Genomic DNA, 20,007 nt, shown 5'->3' with positions numbered 1-20,007 from the left:
AACCTAGCTATTGACACCATCTGCCAACCTAGTGCTTTCAGCCTACTTGCTTATAGACTGGTGTCAGGCATCAAGAGTGGATCAGCAGGAGATGGGCTTTAACCCTTTATGAGGACAGAATTTCAGTAAACATTGGACCTTGATCAGAAAGCTGTCTTGCTCCCATTTCTTCTGTTGCCGTTCTCTCCCTTGCAGCTCCAGCCTGCCACTCAGGAACCCAGCTCTTTATGAGTTTTCCTCTTAGGATTGCTTTCATTGTGTCACATAAGTTTGGGTATATTGTGGATTCATTTTCATTAAACTCTTAAAAGTCTTTGATTTCTTTCTTTATTTTTTCCGTGACCAAGTTATCATTAAATATAGTGTTGTTCAGCTTCCACATGAATGTTGGCTTTCTATTATTTATGTTGTTATTGAAGATCAGCCTTAGTCTGTGGTGATCTGATAGGATGCATGGGATTACATCAATCTTCTTGTATCTGTTGAGGCCTGTTTTGTGACCAATTATATTTTCAGTTTTGGGGAAGGTACCATGAGGTGCTGAGAAGGTATATCCTTCTGTTTTAGGATAAAATGTTCTGTAGATATCTGTTAAATTCATTTGTTTCATAACTTCTGTTAGTTTCCATGTGTCACTGTTTAGTTTCTGTTTCCAGGATCTGTCCATTGATGAGAGTGCAGTGTTGAAGTCTCCCCTTATTATTGTGTGAGGAGCAATATGTGCTTTGAGCTTACTAAAGTTTCCTTAATGCATGTTGCTGCCCTTGCATTTGGAGCATAGATATTCAGAATTGAGAGTTTATCTTGGAAGATTTTACCTTTGATGATTATGAAGTGCCCCTCCTTGCCTTTTTTGATAACTTTGGGTTAGAAGTCGATTTTATTCTATATAAGAATGGGTACTCCAGCTTGTTTCTTGGGACCGTTTGCTTTGAAAATTGTTTTCCAGCCTTTCACTTTGAGGTAGTGTCTGTCTTTGTCCTCAGTTGGGTTTCCTGTATGTAACAAAATGTTGGGTCCTGTTTATGTAGCCAGTCTGTTAGTCTATGTCTTTTTATTGGGAAATTGAGTCCATTAATATTAAGAGATATTAAGGAAAATTAATTGTAGCTTCTTGTTATTTTAGTTGTTAGAGTTAGTATTCTGTTTTTGTGGCTATCTTCTTTTAGGTTTGTTGAAGGATTAATTTCTTGCTTTTTTCTAGGGTGACATTTCCCTCCTTTTGTTGGAGTTTTCCCTTTATTATCCTTTGAAGGACTGGATTTGTGGAAAGATACTGTGTAAATTTGGTTTTGTTATTGTTTCTCCATCTATGATGATTGGGAGTTTTACTGGGTATAGTAACCTGAGCTGGCATTTGTGTTCTCTTAGGGTCTGCATAACATCTGTCTAGAATCTTCTGGCTTTCATAGTCTCTCCTGAGAAGTCTGATGTGAATTTAATAGGTCTATTTTTATATGTTACTTGAACTTTTTCCCTTACTCATTTTAATATTCTATCTTTATTTAGTGGTGCTGTTGTTCTGATTATTATGGTGGGGAGGAATTTCTTTTCCGGCCCAATCTATTTGGAGTTCTATAGGTTTCTTGTATGTTCATGGGCATCTCTTTCTTCAGGTTAAGGGGGTCTTCTTCTATAATTTTGTTGTAGATATTTAGGCCCATTAAGTTGAAAATCTTTATTCTCCTCTATACCTATTATCCTTAGGTTTGGTCTTCTGTTTGTGTCCTGGATTTCCTGGATGTTTTGAGTTAGGATCTTTTTTGCATTTTGCATTTTCATTCATTGTTGTGTCCATGTATTCTATGTAATCATCGGCACCTGAGATTCTCTCTTCCATCTCTTATATTCTGTTGTTGATGCTATTATCAATGGTTCCTGATTTCTTTCCTAGGATTTATATCTCCAGAGTTGTCTCCCTTTGGGTTTTCTTTATTGTTTCTACTTCCCTTTTTAGATCTTGGATGGTTTTGTTCAATTCCATCACCTGTTTGGTTGTGTTTTGCTGTAATTCTTTAAGTGAATTTTTTTGTTTCCTCTTTAAGGACTTTTACGTGTTTAGCAGTGTTTTCCTGCAATTCTTTGAGGGATTTTTGTGCTTCTTCTTTAAGGCCTTCTACCTGTTTAACATTGTTCTCCTGTATTTCTTTAAGTGAGTTATTAATGCCCTTCTTCAAATCCTCTACCAGCATCATGAGCTATGGTTTTAAATCTGAATCTTGCTTTTCGGGTGTTTTGGTGTATCCAGGACTTGCTGTGGTGGGAGTACTGGGTTCTGATGATGCCGAGTGGTCTTGGTTTCTGTTAGTAAGATTCTTATCTTTGCCTTTCACCATCTGGTAAACTTTGGTGTTAGTTGTTATAGCTGTATCTGGCTGGAGTTTGTTACTCCTGTGATTTTGTTAGCCTCTGTCAGCATTCCTGGAGTCTAACTCTCTCCTGAATCCCAGTGCAGGTAAGCTCTCCTCTTTCAGGGAAGGTGCACAGAGGAATGGGGCTCAGATCTGCCTCCTGGCTGATGATGAGGGCCTGAAGGAACCCTGTCCAAGAAGCTCTGTTGCTTCTGCTGCCTGCTTGCTCTCTTGAGCAGACTGGTCTCTGAGAGACCCTTGATACAAGATGGCACTCTCACCTGAGTCCCGGGGTCAGAGCCCTCTCTGGTGCAGACTCTCTTCAGTGATCCTAAGATCCAGGGTGTGCTAGGGCACCTGCAGTGTGGAGAGTCCTCTAGGGACCATGGGGCCATCCGCTGAGTTCACGCCAAAGGTGGGGCTGGCACCAACCTGAACAAACCCTCAAATTACTTAGTGCTTAAAATAGAAACATAAGCATTCTTTGAAAATTCAGTAGTTCTATGGAGTTTGGCTGGGGCAAACATCTGAAGGAGCGTGGACACGGGTGAAAGTCTAGGGCAAAATAGTGAAGCACTTTAGTGAAGTTTGGCAGAAGCAGACACAGGAGAAAAGATGTCTTGCTAAAGCAAGTAGTGAAAGGACATGTGATGAAGAATTCTTCAATAACGGCACATATGTATTGATCTGCCTTACAATGTGTAGTTGAGTTGCATTTTTTTTGCAACCCATAGAGAGAATATACTAAAAACCTCATGGCAGTGTACTGTAGTTCCTTGTGGCTTCTGTGAAATTGGGCTGATTGGCAGAGTGCTGTCAGCTGAGATAGATATATGTGCTGATGCAAGACCTTCGGAGGACACTGATGTTTGCTGCGTAAAAATAGGACTTGATGGACACTAATGGAGTTGGAGTTTGGCAAGCTTATGAAGCTAGATGTGTAATGCTTTTGGGTCTCAAGTCTTTGCTAATCTTCACTTCCTTGGTAGAGGTTCATCTGACAACTTCTCCTGGAGTTTGTGTGGTTCCTCTGAAGACTTGCTGTCTCTGCTAGATAGTGCCACCACTGCTGATTCATGTTTTGTTATCCCGACTCTACCTAACTGAACTGTTGGTGTGTCTGTGAAGTATGTGTGTGGGGATCAAGCTGCAACTCCTAACCTGTGAACTGAACTGCTGATTTCCAGACTTTTTAAACAGGTCTATTTTTCCCTTATACTTTCTTTCCCACTACCTCTGGTGGGTAGTGGGCTAAAATGGAGGTTAAAGTGTATAAGAACTATCATTAAAAATAAGGTTTGAAAAATTTAAAGTTACAAATTCTCCCTATAGTTAAACGAAAAAGGATTAATGGAATGCAGTGATATTAACTCACTATAGACGAGACGAGATCAACAGAACATTAATTGTACCCCACAACTTCCAAACAAAGCACTTACTACAGGTTTATTCCAGTATCATGAAATATTAATTATGTATTACTAATATAGTGGTTTAAATGATAGTGGTGTCCATAGGCTCATATATTTGCATGGTTAGTCCCCAGTTGATGAACTGTTCAGAAAGAATTAGAAATGCACCTTGTAGGCAGTGTTGACGTTCTCTACCTAGTGCCTATAAATAAGAATAAAGCCCTCAGCTATTGCTTCAGGACCGACCATGCCAGTCTGCTTTATTTCCATGATGATCATGGACTAATCCTCAAAACATGCAGGCAAGCCCATAATGAAATATTTTCTTTTATAAGGCTTGCTTTCATCATAGTGTCTTTCCACAGCAATAGAACATTAACAAAAGTTGGAACCTAAGAGCAGCATATTGCTGTGTCAAGCCTGACCATGCTGTTGCTTTGGAGAAACGTGAATGATTTTGAAACTTTGGATTAGAAAAGTAGTTGAATGCTTAAAGAGGAACTTAACGGGCCATCCTAGTAGGAACATGGAAGACAGCATTAAGGGTAGTGTGGATAATGCAGACCAAGCTCAAAAGGTTTCAGAGAAGATATTCCTGTGATATTTTGGCAAAAAAAAAAAAAAAAAAAAAAAGTAACTGCATTTTGCCCTTGTCATAAAATTTGACAAAGGCTAAATGTAAGAGCTTTAGACTAATAATCTTGGTAGAGATTTCAAGACAGTTTAGTATTCATCATTTTTAGTGATCACTTTTATGCAGCTCTACAATGAAAAATGAGCAAGCATGTCAGAAAGAAAATATTAACTGTACAGTTTGAGGAGAAAAAGGAACACAAAGAAATGAAATGTTGGAGGCAAGTCTGGTGCTCAAGGAGATAAAACGATTTTAAAAAAAGATAAAGGATGGCTTAGAAAGGTAATAAAAAAAGTGATAACCTTAGGGCAAGGCCTCACCCACCTACTCCTGCAACCTGAAAGGAAAGGCCTGAGGAACTTCTTTGGTCTAGAAACCATCAACAAGTCAAAACTTATGAAAATACAATTCTTCCAAAGAGCCAAATTTCACCTGAAGCAAGAAGCAGATTTTGGCAGCTTCCACAGAATGTTATCTGGAGACAAGAAGGAAATAGAAAGAGGATTATGAAATCTTCCCCTGTAGTTAAGGAAAGCTGTTGAGGCCAGGCATTTGCTGGTACAGTCCCTAGAACAAGCTATTCCATGAAGTTTAGATTGTGTTGGAGACTTTGTTTGAGATGCCAGAGCCATAAGACACTTGCCAAGCAAAGCTGCAAACCAGGCATAAAACCATCCCTAGAGACAGAGTGTGTTGAAGTCTCAATCCAAAGTCCCTAGTCAAAATATCATGGCATCAGAAACATGTTGCAGAAAATGTTTTCAACTCATACCATATATATATAAACACAAACAGACTGGGGTAAGATATCCAAAAAGACCTATCATCAGTGACCTATTCATTTGTCTAGGTCCCATCTTCTAAAGATTCCAGAACCTCCAAATTTAGGTCACTGGGTTCCTGAATGGAAAGATGGGGTTTTGAATGGGAAAGGCTGTGAGAGAAATAACAAGCCAAGACAAGTTCTCTGATCAAGGCCAATGTTCACTTATGAGTCTGAACTTTTAAAGGGGGAACCCATCCTCCACCATGCCAGGATCTCATTGCTTTGTCAGGATCCCTGCTTTGTCAGCAGGTAGTGGTGTCTTGGAGGAAAGCTGCAGAAGTGGCAGAACAATAGACTTTACCTAGGTTGGAAGATGCCACCCTAGGTGGGCTAGCAACTGTGGCAAGCCAAGTCTGAGCAGCCTGCTCAAGGCTGGGGGAAGGGCACATTCAAAAATACCACTAGCAGTTAAGATCCAATCATTCAAAAATGAGTCTGTGGATTATATTTTGTAATCAAATTAAAGAGACATGATTCAATGGTTTATAGACTCTTCTGTCTCTCTGTCCCACCCCAGCACATCCTCCCCACCCATCTTCATACATGTATACATACAGGCATAATTTTTAAAATCCTCCCATATATTTAACAAGTCATACTTTCAGTCTCAGAATCTTCCACTCTTCTAACAGCACTTTGATCCTCTATTGCCTTGTGTGTTATTAAGTCCTATAATTGAAGGACAACTGGAAATGGAAGCAAAGGGTTCCATTTTTTGTTAACCAACCACTTAAATATATATCTTAAACAGACTTTCTGAGGAGAAATGTTAGGGGCCGAGAAATAAGTCCATTCCAGGTGCCACTACTGGTTGAAATTCTAGCACTGAAACTTCAAACTCAATACTGTAAAATTGAATCAATCTACTTCATCAAAAGACAAGGTGAGGCTGGGTGGTATGGCGCACACCTTTAATCACAGCACTTGGGAGGCAGAGGCAGGCAGATTTCTGAGTTAGAGTCCAACCTGGTCTACAGAGTGAGTTCCAGGACAGCCAGGTCTATACAGAGAAGCTCTGTATCAAACAACAACACCATCACCACCACCACCACCACCAACACCACCACCACCACCAACAACAACAACAACAAAAAGACAAGGTGAGAGTTTCTCATTAATGAGACACAGGTCTGCTCTATCTTCTAGTTGAGCTGAAAACTATTTCTGGATCTGAATGAAATCAATTCAGTGATATTTTTAGTGTTGCAAAACTATTTGAATACCAAAGTCTAAGTTTAAAAAAAAAATCTCATTTAAAACTATGATTTACTGAGAACCTACAAATTCTGGAATTTAAATTCTAGGTTCACTATGGATAAATAAGGATACATAATTTATATGTAGTTACAAAAGATGCTTATGAAATCACAAAGAGTAATTTACTTTTTAACTCCTTTTAGTTTTTCTTCAATTTTTTAAGAGCTTATGTTAGATTTATATTTTGCAAGATAATCAAAGAGCCATAAATGGATAATATTCTATAAAATTCATGGAAAACTGCAGGTTGATAAATTAGTCTGGCCCAAATTTAAAACCTTTCAAAAGTAAGAAATTATACCTGCACATATTTCTTTGTTTTGTCTTCTACTTATATTGAATTACAGGGTGAAACAGTATGTTCAATTGCACCTGGTATCAAAGGCTAAATTTCCCAAATATATTAATGAGGAAAATAATGTAAAACATACTTTTATGTAGATCCCTTCTTAATTATAAAATAACTGAATGTCTTAAGTAGGTGAATCTCATTTGTTTCCTCTGAAAATTCATCAAAATACCTTTTTATTTGTTCAGAGTGTCTTTTCCTTGCCTATATTGCCTTTCAGAATGTCTGATGCAGATGTGCATGACTGCGGATCATCTTCTTGGCTGCTACTCCATGATTTTCTTTAATCTCTCTCTTTCCTTGATGTGCTAAGCTACACTTTCCTCAGGTTCTGTTCAGAAATATCTCTACTTTTTAAATTTTTATTATCCACTATTACAATGTTCACAGCTAAGAAAAATACATCAACTTCTTTTGTATGATAATTTCAAAGGGACAATGATACAAATATAATACATTCATTGACTTATTTCTGTGGGAATGTGTGACCTTAGAGGACATAAGATAACTGCTGAAAGACCTTGCTAGAATAGCATGCTGGGGACCTTCTGCTAGAAGGTTGTGATGAACACTCCCTTCCTGGAATGACCCAGGAAGACAAGCTTTACAAGAAAGCCCGAACCAAAAGGCAGGTGCAGATAATGACCAAGAAGGTTTCAGTTCCCTCTTCTGGCCTCACCTCACCCAGGGCCATCAATGCTGCTTAGGGAAGGTCTTGAAACACTTGCCTATCTGGAAGGGAGAGGCTAATTACCATTTCTAAATGGGGAAATGAAAAGGTCAGCTCAGACCAACACAGGGATTAAAACAACTCATGTTGTTATCAAGGCCTACCCTTAAACTGTATAAAAAGTGTTTTCTTAGGAGATTCGAGGTTTCCTCTGCCCCAATTGAAGGATGGCCTCAGAGTGTGGGATTAATAAACCTCTTGCTTATTCCATTCATCTCTTTCTCTGTGTTTCTGTGAGTAGGACATTTCAGACATAAGTCTCTTCGGGTCTTACAACTTCCAAATTCACTATAATTACAGGGTTTCAAACTGTAATCCAACGAAAGCCCATCTTCAGTGGAACACTCGTACTCCTTCATTCTGAGCCCTTTTACCAGATAGCAGTCTCTTCATTAACCACATATTATATTGTATCCCAGAAATGTGATGATAGAATATAATATAATTATCACTCCAATGTTCACCTCCCTGTTGAATGTGGCATTATATTTCACTCTCAATATGTTTATTAATCCATGCACACACGTGTATTTCTCTTGAATTGGATCAGAATGTTTTATTCTTATTCTAGTTCTAATGCAAATTGTTTTTAAAAATGATGATGATGATGATGGTAATGATAAAGCCACAAGATTCCTTTTCTTTTCTTTTTAGCTTTTATTTTATTTTCTACAAAATTCCTTTTCAATAATTTCAGTTACATTTGAACCACACAAAAAAATACCATCATAACTTGTTAATAAGGTGTGAATTTCTAATATCTAAAACCTATTTCATTATAAGAATAGATCCAAATGATTGCCTTATCTGGTTTGCAATGTTCATTAATCACATTGCCCTTGAATACACAAAATATTTTCTATCCAGGAGGCTAATAATTGGCTTTACTTAGTTATGAAGAAAGAGATGCAGATTATAAATGTTTCATACACCAGAACTCTCATAAAACATAGTAAGAAATTTATAGTGATAAACACAAATGAAAAAAAGATGTATTCTAAAGAAAGAATCTCAAAGGTTCAGAACTGTGCTTAAATTAAGTGTACTACTTCTAAATGTGGATCCAGACTTTTAGATTAAGCTCAATAAGGGACAATCTAATAAAGTTATAAAACACACATCTACCATAATCATTCTCTCCTGTAGTGAAAAGTACAGATTAGAGAGAAGAAATGAACCTCAGTTGTCCCAAAGAAAATGTTTAGAAGCTTCCCCTAATCTCATTTCTGAATGCATTTGATTTAGTAATATAAAAATGGATATTCTTTCTTTGTCCCTTCAAAAACCTAATACATGTTTATTAATATCTTCATATATCAACATTGCATTAGCCTCCTGTCAGTTTTAAGACTCAAGGATATCTTTTTAAAGCATCTAGAAATAATTTCATTGAAACGAAACAGTGTAGAAACATAGCATCTCTGGGTCTCAATTTTACTGAGAAATGAGGTCACCAACTGGATTTAAGTTGCAAATCTGTCTCCTTTGTTAAATTTAGGTGAATTAATCTCTGTTTGAGTAAAGGAAATTATCAAACAGGTCACAACCATTATTACCAGGTGATTTATGCATACAGAAAAACTACCAGGGCTTATTCCTGAGAAATTATAAGTATTCATATATAAAACTGTGGATTCAGCTTGACAATACTCATTTAGGAATGAGTGTGATTTCTTTGTGGCTCTGAGATCTTTTGAGTTGATTCCCTATGCTGAGTATCACAATTTTGTTTGCTGCTTATTCAAACTGAAGACTTTATTTTTTCCCTTTATGGCTTTGCCAGAGATTTCTGCTACATTAAAAAGACATTTTTGTTTAATGCTTATATTTTTCTAACAAACTCACACTCTTTCTCTACTGCTCATATCATGGTAGAAAAAGTTTAGCCTACAAGAACCTTAGTTTATATGTCTGTAATATACACAAGCAAATTGAGATAAATTGAGGGTTTCAATACCAATATTCCTTCAAAAGGATAATATATCAGAGAGTAACCTACATAAAACCTTTCTTGATTTCACAGGGAGATCAAGCTTCAGGAGGTTAAATATGGTGAAGAATTAAACACATAAATATTGTTATTGATACTATGGATAATTTGGGATTTCATAAAAAGAATCAAATAATTAACTGACATGCTCTACTTTTGAATGATCTGCCAAAAAAGTAATTAGATATTTTTGAAGATTACATAGACATTTTACTAACATAGACATTGTCTTAGTCAGGGTTTCTATTCCTGGACAAAACCTCATGACCAAGAAGCAAGATGGGGAGGAAAGGGTTTATTCAGCTTACACTTCCATGCTGCTATTCATTACCAAAGGAAGTCAGGACTGGAAGTCACGCAGGTCAGAAAGCAGGAGCTGATGAAGAGGCCATGGCGGGATGTTGTTTACTGGCTTCCTTCCCCTGGCTTGCTCAGCCTGCTCTCTTATAAAACACAAGACTACCAGCCCAGAGATGGTCTTACCCACAAGGGGACCTCCCCCCTGCCCCAGTTGATCACTAATTGAGAAAATGCCTTACAGCTGGATCTCGTGGAGGCATTTCCCCAACTGAAGCTCCTTTCTCTGTGATAACTCCAGCCCGTGTCAAGTTGACAAAAAACTAGCCAGTACAGACATTATATGTAAAGGATATAATTCTTACTAAAATAAATGTCTTTATTTACCTATATATCTTATGAATTCTTCAATGCAACCTAACAGAATTAATTAAAATATGTTTTTAAGAAGTGAAAAAATAGTCCTTCCGGTCAGCGCCAGCACCGGGTCACCTTGGGCGTCGAATCATCGGACACACCAAAGGTCCCCAGAGGACTCTCCATGGGATCTTAGGACCTCTGATGAGTGGAACACAACTTCTGTTCCAATCCAATCCTGCGGGACCTGAGACAGCATTAATTAAGGAAACAGAAAACCCAGCCTTACCAGGGTCACATGTCCCTTCCGGTCAGTGCCAGCACCGGGTCACCTTGGGCGTAGAATCATCGGACACCCCCAAGGTCCCCAGAAGACTTTCCATGCAATCTTAGGACCTCTGGTGAATGGAACACAATCCAATCACAGGAGACCTGAGACAGCATTAATTAGGGAAGCAGAATACCAGGTCGGACCAGGGTCACAAGTCTCTTGCGGTCAGCACCAGCACCAGGTCACCTTGAGTGCAGAGTCAGCGGACACCCCTAAGATCCTTAGAGGACTCTCCACGCGAGATCTTAGGACCTCTGGTGAGTGGAACACAACATCTGCCAGGAGGCAGCTTCGAATGTCAGATATCTGGGCACCTTCCCTGCAAGAGGAGAGCTTGCCTGAAGAGAGTGCCCTGACCACTGAAACTCAGAAGAGAGCTAGTCTCGCAGGTCTGCTGATAAAGACTAACAGAATCACAAGAGGAACAAGCTCTAACCAGAGACAACTATAACAACTAACTCCAGAGATTACCAGATGGCGAAAGGCAAACGTAAGAATCATACTAAAAGAGACCAAGACCACTCACCATCATCAGAACACAGCACTCCTACCTCACCCAGTCCTGGGCACCCCAACACACCCAAAAATCTGGACCCTTATTTAAAAGCATGTCTCATGATAATCAAGAAGGACATTAATAACTCACTTGAAGAAATATAGGAAAACACTGCTAAAGAGTTACAAGTCCTTAAATAAAAACAGGAAAACACATCCAAACAGGTAATGGAAATGAACAAAATCATACTAGACATAAAAATGGAAGTAGACACAATAAAGAAAACCCAAAGTGAAGCAACGCTGGATATAGAAATCCTAGGAAAGAAATCTGGAACCATAGATGCGAGCATCAGCACCAGAATACAAGAGATAGAAGAGAGAATCTCAGGTGCAGAAGATTCCATAGAGAACATCGGCACAACGATCAAAGAAAATATAAAATGCAAAAAGATCCTAACTCAAAACATCCAGGAAATCCAGGACACAATGAGAAGACCAAACGTATGGATAATAGGAGTAGATGAGAATGAAGATTTTCAACTTAAACGGCCAGCAAATATCTTCAAAAAAAATAATAATAAATGAAAGAAGAAAACTTCCCAAACCTAAAAAAAGAGATGACCATGAACATAAAAGAAGCCTACAGAACTCCAAATAGACTGGACCAGAAAAGAAATTCCTCCTGACACATAATAATCAGAACAACAAATGCACTAAATAAAGACAGAATATTAAAAGCAGTAAGGGAAAAAGGTCAAGTAACATATAAAGGCAGGCCTATCAGAATTACATCAGACTTTTCACCAGAGACTATGAAAGCCAGAAGATCCTGGACAGATGTAATTCAGACACTAAGAGAACACAAATGCCAGCCCAGGCTACTATACCTAGCCAAACTCTCGACACTGAACAACACTCTTCTCAATGATACCTTGGTCAAAGAAGAAGTAAAGAAAGAAATCAAAGACTTTTTAGAGTTTAATAAAATGAAGCCACAACATACCAAAACCTATGGGACACAATGAAAGCATTTCTAAGAGGAAAACTCATAGTTCTGAGTGCCTCCAAAAAGAAACTAGAGAGAGCACACAGTAGCAGCTTGACAACACACCTAAAAGCTCTAGAACAAAAGGAAGTAAATGTACCCAAGAGGAGTAGAGCGGAGAAAATAATCAAACTCAGGGGTGAAATCAACAAAGTGGAAAAAAGAACTATTCAAAGAAACAACCAAATGAGGAGCTGGTTCTTTGAGAAAATCAACAAGATAGATAAACCCTTAGCCAGACTAACTTGAGGGCATAGGGACAGCACCTTAATTATCAAAATCAGAAATGAAAAGGGAAACATAACAACAGATCCTGAAGAAATCCAAAACACCATCAGATCCTTCTATAAATGGCTGTACTCAACAAAACTGGAAAACCTGCATGAAATGGGCAAATTTCTAGACAGATACCAGGTACCAAAGTTAAATCAGGATCAGGTTAATGATCTAAACAGTCCTATATCCCCTAAAGAAATAGAAGCAGTCATTAATAGTCTCCAAACCAAAATAAGCCCAGGACCAGATGGGTTTAGTGCAGAGTTCTATCAGACCTTCAAAGAAGATCTAATTCCAGTTCTGCACAAACTATTCAACAAAATGGAAGCAGAAGGTACTCGACCAAATTCATTCTATGAAGCCACAATTACTCTGATACCTAAACCACAGAAAGATCCAACAAAGATAGAGAACTTCAGACCAATTTCCCTGATGAATAGCAATGCAAAAATACTCAATAAAATTCTCACTAACCGAATCCAAGAACACATTAAAACAATCATCCATCCTGACCAAGTAGGTTTTATTCCAGGGTTGCAAGGATGGCTCAATATATGGAAATCCATCAATATAATCCATTATATAAACAAACTCAAAGACAAAAAACATATGATCATCTCCTTAGACGCAGAGAAAGCATTTGACAAAATCCAACGCCCATTCATGATGAAAGTCTTGGAAAGATCAGGAATTCAAGGCCCATACCTAACCATGACAAAAGCAGTCTACAGCAAACCAGTAGCCAACATCAAAGTAAATGGTGAGAAGCTGGAAGCAATCCCAATAAAATCAGGGACTAAACAAGGCTGCCTACTTTCTCACTACCTATTCAACATTGTACTTGAAGTCCTAGTTAGAGCAATTTGACAACAAAAGGAGATCAAGTGAATAGAAATTGGAAAGGAAGAAGTCAAAATATCACTTTTTGCAGATGATATGATAGTATATATAAGTGACCCTAAAAATTCCACCAGAGAACTCCTAAACCTGATAAACAGCTTTGTTGAAGTAGCTGGATATAAAATTAACTCAGACAAGTCAATGGCCTTTCTCTACACAAAGAACAAACAGGCTGAGAAAGAAATTAGGGAAGCAGCACCCTTATCATTATTCACATAATATAAAATACCTTGGCGTGACTCTAACTAAGGAAGTGAAAGATCTGTATGATAAGTACTTCAAGTCTCTGAAGAAAGAAATTAAAGAAGATCTCAGAAGATGGAAAAATCTCCCATGCTCATGGATTGGCAGGATCAAAATAGTAAAAATGGCTATCTTGCCAAAAGCAATCTACAGATTCAATGCAATCCCCATCAAAATTCCAACTCAATTCTTCAATGAATTAGAAAAAGCAATCTGCAAATTCATCTGGAATAACAAAAAACCTAGGATAGCAAAAACTCTTCTCAAGGATAAACGAACCTGTGGTGGAATCACCATGCCTGACCTAAAGCTGTACTACAGAGCAATTGTGATTAAAAACTTCATGGTACTGGTATAGTGACAGACAAGTAGACCAATGTAATAGAATTGAAGACCCAGAAATAAACCCACACACCTATGGTCACTTGATCTTGGACAAGGGAGCTAAAACCATCCAGGGCAAAAAAGACAGCATTTTCAACAAATGGTGGTGGCACAACTGGTGGTTTTTGTGTAGAAGAATGTGAATTGATCATTTCCTATCTCCTTGTACTAAGGTCAAATCTAACTGGATCAAGGAACTCAACATAAAACCAGAGACATTCAAACTTATAGAGGAGAAAGTGGGGAAAAGCCTCGAAGATATGGATACAAGTGAAAAATTCCTGAATAGAACAACAATGGCTTGTGCTGTGAAATTGAGAATTGATAAATAGGACCTCATAAAATTGCAAGGCTTCTGTAAGGCAAAAGACATTGTCAATAAGACAAAAAGACCACCAACATATTGGAAAAGGATATTTACCTATCCTAAATCAGATAAGGGACTAACATCAAATATATGTAAAGAACTCAAAAAGGTGGCTTCCAGAAAATCAAATAACCCCATTAAAAAATGGGACTCAGAGCTAAAGAAAGAATTCTCATCTTAGGAATACCAAATGGCTGAGAAGCACCTGAAAAAATGTTCAGCATCCTTAATCATCAGGGAAATGCAAATCAAAACAACCCTGAGATTCCATCTCACACCAATCAGAATGGCTAAGATTAAAAATTCAGGTGACAGTAGATGCTGGTGAGGATGTGGAGAAAGAAGAACACTCCTCCATTGTTGGTGGAATTGCATGGCTGTACAACCACTCTGGAAATCAGTCTGGTGGTTCCTTAGAAAATTGGACATAGTACTACTGGAGGATCCCGCAATACCTCTCCTGGGCATATATCCAGAAGATGTTCCAACTGATAAGAAAGACACATGATCCACTATGTTCATAGTAGCCTTATTTATAATAGCTAGAAGCTGGAAAGAACCCTCAACAGAAGAAAGGATACAGAAAATGTGGTACATTTACACAATGGTGTACTACTCAGCTATTAAAAAGAATGAATTTATGAAATTCCTAGGCAAATGGATGGACCTGGAGGGCATCATCCTGAGTGAGGTAACCCAATCACAAAGGAACTCGCACAATATGTACTCACTGATAAGTGGATATTAGCCCAGAAACTTAATATATCGAAGATATAAGATACAATTTGCAAAACACATGAAACTCAAGAAGAACAAAGACCAAAGTATGGACACTTTGCCCCTTCTTAGAATTGGGAACAAAACACCCATGGAAGGAGTTACAGAGACAAAGTTTGGAGCTGAGACAAAAGGATGGACCATCTAGAGACAGCCATATCTGGGGATCCATCCCATAATGAGCCTCCAAACTCTGACACCATTTCATACACTAGCAAGATTTTGCTGAAAGAACCCTGATATAGCTGTCTCTTTTGAGACTATGCAGGGGCCTAGCAAACACAGAAGTGGATGCTCACAGTCAGCTATTGGATGGATCACTGGGCCCCCAATTGAGGAGCTAGAGAAAGTACCCCAGGAGCTAAAGGGATCTGCAACCCTATACGTGGAACAACTATATCAACTATCCATTATCCTACCCCCCCCCCCCCCAGAGCTCGTGTCTCTAGCTGCATATGTAGCAGAAGATGGCCTGGTCAGCCATCAGCAGAAAGAGAGGCCCATTGGTAGTGCAAACTTTATATTCTTCTGTACAGGCAAAGCCAGGGCCAAGTAGTGGGAGTGGGTGGGTAGGGGAGTGTCATGGGGGGGGGGGTATGGGGGACTTTTGGGATAGCATTGGAAATGTAAATGAGGAATATACCTAATAAAAAAAGAAGTAAAAAAATAATCTCTTAAAACATACAATAATAACTTTGCTTCACACAGTACAATGGGAACCATTATTCTTTGAGACACTTTGAAGAATGATAAAACTTAGTTTGCTAGAGGCACATTATTCAAAAGGAAGTTCAAGGCCATACCCACTGTCTTAGTCAAGGTCTCTATTCCTGCACAAACATCATGACCAAGAAGCAAGTTGGGGAGGAAAGGGTTTATTCGGCTTACACTTCCATGCTGCTGTTCATCACCAAAGGAAGTCAAGGACTGGAACTCAAGCAGGTCAGAAAGCAGGAGCTGATGCAGAGGCCATGGAGGGATGTTCTTTACTGGCTTTCTCCCTGGCTTGCTCAGCCTGCTCTCTTATAGAACCCAAGACTGCCAGTCCAGAGATGGTCCCACCCACAAGGGGCCTTTCCCCCTTGATCACTAATTGAGAAAATGTCTTACAGCTGGATCTCATGGAGGCATTTCCTCAACTGAAGCTCCTTTCTCTGTGGTAACTCCAGCTGTGTCAAGTTGACACAAAACTAGCCAGTACACCCACCTATGACCTCATTCAATAGAAAAAAGGAGTTGAGATGAATCTTAAAATCTTACACTGTAACGGGGACTTACAAATCACATCTTTTAGGTTAAATGAGAAGTCTGGTGCTTGTCATGGTTAAATAATGAATAAAAGAGTGGCCTCAGGTTGTCTGTAACATTTTTCTGGTCTTATTTTATATAATATTTCCCTGCATCATTTTTCTCTCAAAAATTATTGAAGTTGTAAAATTTTAAATGACATCTTTATATTAAGGAATATTATCTTTGTCTTTGGATGGAAAAATAATCACAGAACCAAACTACCAGTGAATGCAGAACTGTGATTTTCATGATCTTAGAGGGCCAAGAATAACTGTTGCTCTGTAAAGGGAAGGTCTATCACACCTGACTTTATTATGTCACGTGCAAGGTAGAAACACGTCATCAGTGCTGTCCCCATGAGTTTCTAAAGAATGCTTACAGGATTGTTTTTGAATCAATAAAAGTTAAAGGAGTGGAAATCACAGCTCACATTGATAGAAATATAAGCATTACCTGTAACATAATGACTCTGTGTTCAAGTATAATTCCTACCCAATCAAGGGAAGCAGGTTTTCCTTACAACTGCTTTTTTTCTTGCTGCGCACAATGGTATGAAATAAGAAAGCAATTACAAAAGACTCTTTTGAAAATGTGCCTTTCACATATTTGATCTAATGTTCCTTTTTTCCTTTCTGGCCTAAAAAGAACGTCATGGAGTTTAAAGCTCTAGCATGAGGCCATGTGCAAGGAATATGTTTTTCCATTCCACTGAGCTTTTCATGGTAAATCATTAGAGCACATTGTCTGGGATATACCAGGAGCTCAGGAGAGTGTGGAATCCCAGAATTTCAGAAAGGTTTCAGATGTGATTTCCACTCATTTGTTGGAGATTTGCCCTTTCCTTTGAATTTGCTCCATTAGATTCAATATTACTAAAAGTTTGGTCAATAGGCTCACTTAAACAGATTATACTATTAAAAATACATTATTTACCATTAGACAGTCATTATATTATTAAATTATTTTAAACAAATATATTTCACATCAGGGATAATTCCAGAAAGGGAAGATATGCCCAAAATGCAAAAAAACTTTAAATAAGTCAACTGTACTATTAGTCAATCTAATAATTTACAATTTTGTCCATCATGATTCCCAGCCACCAATAAAAGTGTACTTTTTTCTTGTTTGATTAGTTACATAGAGTTTTGAAGACTCAAGGATCAAAGAAATTTTACCCATGTATTAATTGCCAGGGACTATCATAGAACACAGATATCTCATGTGCAATATCATAAGCAGATGGTTTGCCTTACTCCGTGATAATCATAATATGGATGAAGCAAGACATGAAAACATCAAGCTGGTACTGACTGGGTAGCCACCTGCCAGGTGACTAGCTTTCATAGTTCCAAAAGATATTTTGTAGCCTGCTGGGAAAAGGGTCAATAATAGTCTTACTCAGACACAAATTCTGTAAGCCACAATAAAGATCAGTCTGGATAAAATATGCCCATGGATACAAAGGTAATATGAATATTATGGGAGCAACTATCTATTTATTGCTTGAATTTAAGGCTCACTCCACAAGAAGAAATACATGCATGGTGAAGTAAACCCAGACAAAACCTATGCTGGAAAGTTTATAGGCCTTAGGGGTCAGGCTACTATTATTATTTTGCTAGATTGATTTAGAATAAAACTACCTTTAGAATATGTATCTCTGTGCCCATATATTAATGCATCTCTAGTTATCAGAAAAGCTTCTTCGTGTATTGGCTGATGGTTGATATAAAGACTCACGGCTGGTAAAATTGCAGAGAATATGTTTCTGTTGGATGCTCAGCAATAAATCATCTATACCACATACCCCAAGACTCACAAAATATTACAAATGAGGCTAAGACCTGAGATCAAACAGTATTTTCTAGACATAAAGGAACCATTGTCCTTGTGAACTCACAGCTACTATAGTGGTCTGCAAAAGCTTATAGCAGGCAATATGCCAGCATTCATGTGTACCACCTCTACCTGAGATGCTATTATCCATAAATTTACTGCTAACAGAGGAAGATATACTCTTCTTTTGTGTGTAGGTCCTGGAAGGTTGTCCACACTCTAGGGTGTGGCCCCACATCCATGTGCATGCACATGACTTTACTCCATGGGTTCTAAAAAATAATAAATTAAAAAATTAAAGAAATCACCCATGGAAGGAGTTACAGAGACAAAGTTTGGAGTTGTGACAAAAGGATGGACCATCTAGAGACTGCCATATCTAAGGATCCACCCCATAATCAGCTTCCAAACGCTGACACCATTGCATACATTAGCAAGATTTTGCTGAAAGGACCCAGATATAGCTGTCTCCTGAGAGACTATGCCGGGGCCTAGCAAACACAGAAGTGGATGCTCACAGTCAGTTATTGAATGGATCACAGGGCTCCCAATGGAGGAGCTAGAGAAAGTACCCAAGGAGCTAAAGGGACCTGCAACCCTATAGATGGAACAACATAATGAACTAACCAGTACCCCAGAGCTCTTGACTCTAGCTGCATATGTATCAAAAGATGGCCTATTCGGCCATCACTGGAAAGAGAGGCCCATTGGACACGCAAACTTTATATGCCCCAGTACAAGGGAACGCCAAGGCCAAAATAAATGGGAATGGGTGGGTAGGGAAGTGGGGGGGGGGAGGGTATGGGGGACTTTTGGGATAGCATTGGAAATGTAATTGAGGAAAATTCGTAATAAATAAATTAAAAAAAAAAAAGAATGTGAAGTAGAGAAGGGTAAGAAAGGGAACTCCTGTAGAAGCCAGAGAGACACAGAGCCATGAATATGATCAAAATATCATACATAAATTTCTCAAACAGTTATAGTTTTTTTTAAAAAAATGAAAATTTGTAGACAGGAGCAATTCTGGATTAAAGTTTTGAGAAGGGTGGGTGGCCCCATCCCTCAACATGGGGCCGTGCCTACCCTCTGGATATGGTCTCTATGGAAATCTCTCCTGTCTAAAAGAAATATGAGGACAAAGAGTGGAACAGAGACTGCAGGAAAGGCCATCCAGAGACTGCCCCACCTGGGGATACATCCCATACGCAGATAGGAAACTCAGACACTATTCTGAAGCCAAGAAGTACTTGCTGACAGGAGCCGGATATAACTATTTCCTGAGAGGCTTTGCCAGAGCCTTACTGATTCAGATGCAGATTCTTGCAGGCAACCATCAGACTGAGTAGGGAGACCCCAATGGAGGAGTTAGGGAAAGGGCTGAAGGGGTTTTTAACCCTATAGGAAGAACAACAATATCAAACAACTAGATCCCCCAGTGCTCTCAGAGACTAATCCACCAACCAAAGAAAGCACATGGAGGGACCCATGGCTCCAGCTGCATATGTAGCAGAGGATGGCCTTGTCTAGCATCAAAAGAAAGGGAGGCCCTTGGTCCTGTGAAGTCTTGATGCCCCAGCATCGGGAATGGTAGGGTGGTGGGACAGGAGTCGGTTTGTTGGAGGGGGAGAATATAGCCAATAATTAAAAAAAAAAAAATCTGTGTGATGGGTCAGCAGATAATGGTATTCACAGCCAAGCCTGAAAAAAATCAGAGTTCAGTCCTCAGAACCAACAGTGGAAAAAAAAAAAAAAAACACTGCCTCCTATGAGCTGTTCTTGATACAAGTATGTTCAATGGGAAGAACACAAATCTTCCTTGAAACACAGCATGAATGACTTAATAAGAGATTGAAT

The 20,007-nt window shown here is 38.7% G+C and overlaps 1 pseudogene; it reads right to left on the bottom strand.

The window, feature by feature from the left end:
* Gm12077 overlaps positions 1-7,918 on the bottom strand; it is a 50,961-nt pseudogene extending 43,043 nt beyond the window's left edge.
* Between the last annotated feature and the right edge of the window lie 12,089 nt (positions 7,919-20,007).

Source organism: Mus musculus, chromosome 11, assembly GCF_000001635.26.
Source record: "Mus musculus strain C57BL/6J chromosome 11, GRCm38.p6 C57BL/6J".
NCBI lineage: Eukaryota > Metazoa > Chordata > Mammalia > Rodentia > Muridae > Mus > Mus musculus.
This window is presented reverse-complemented; position numbering and strand designations above follow the sequence as displayed.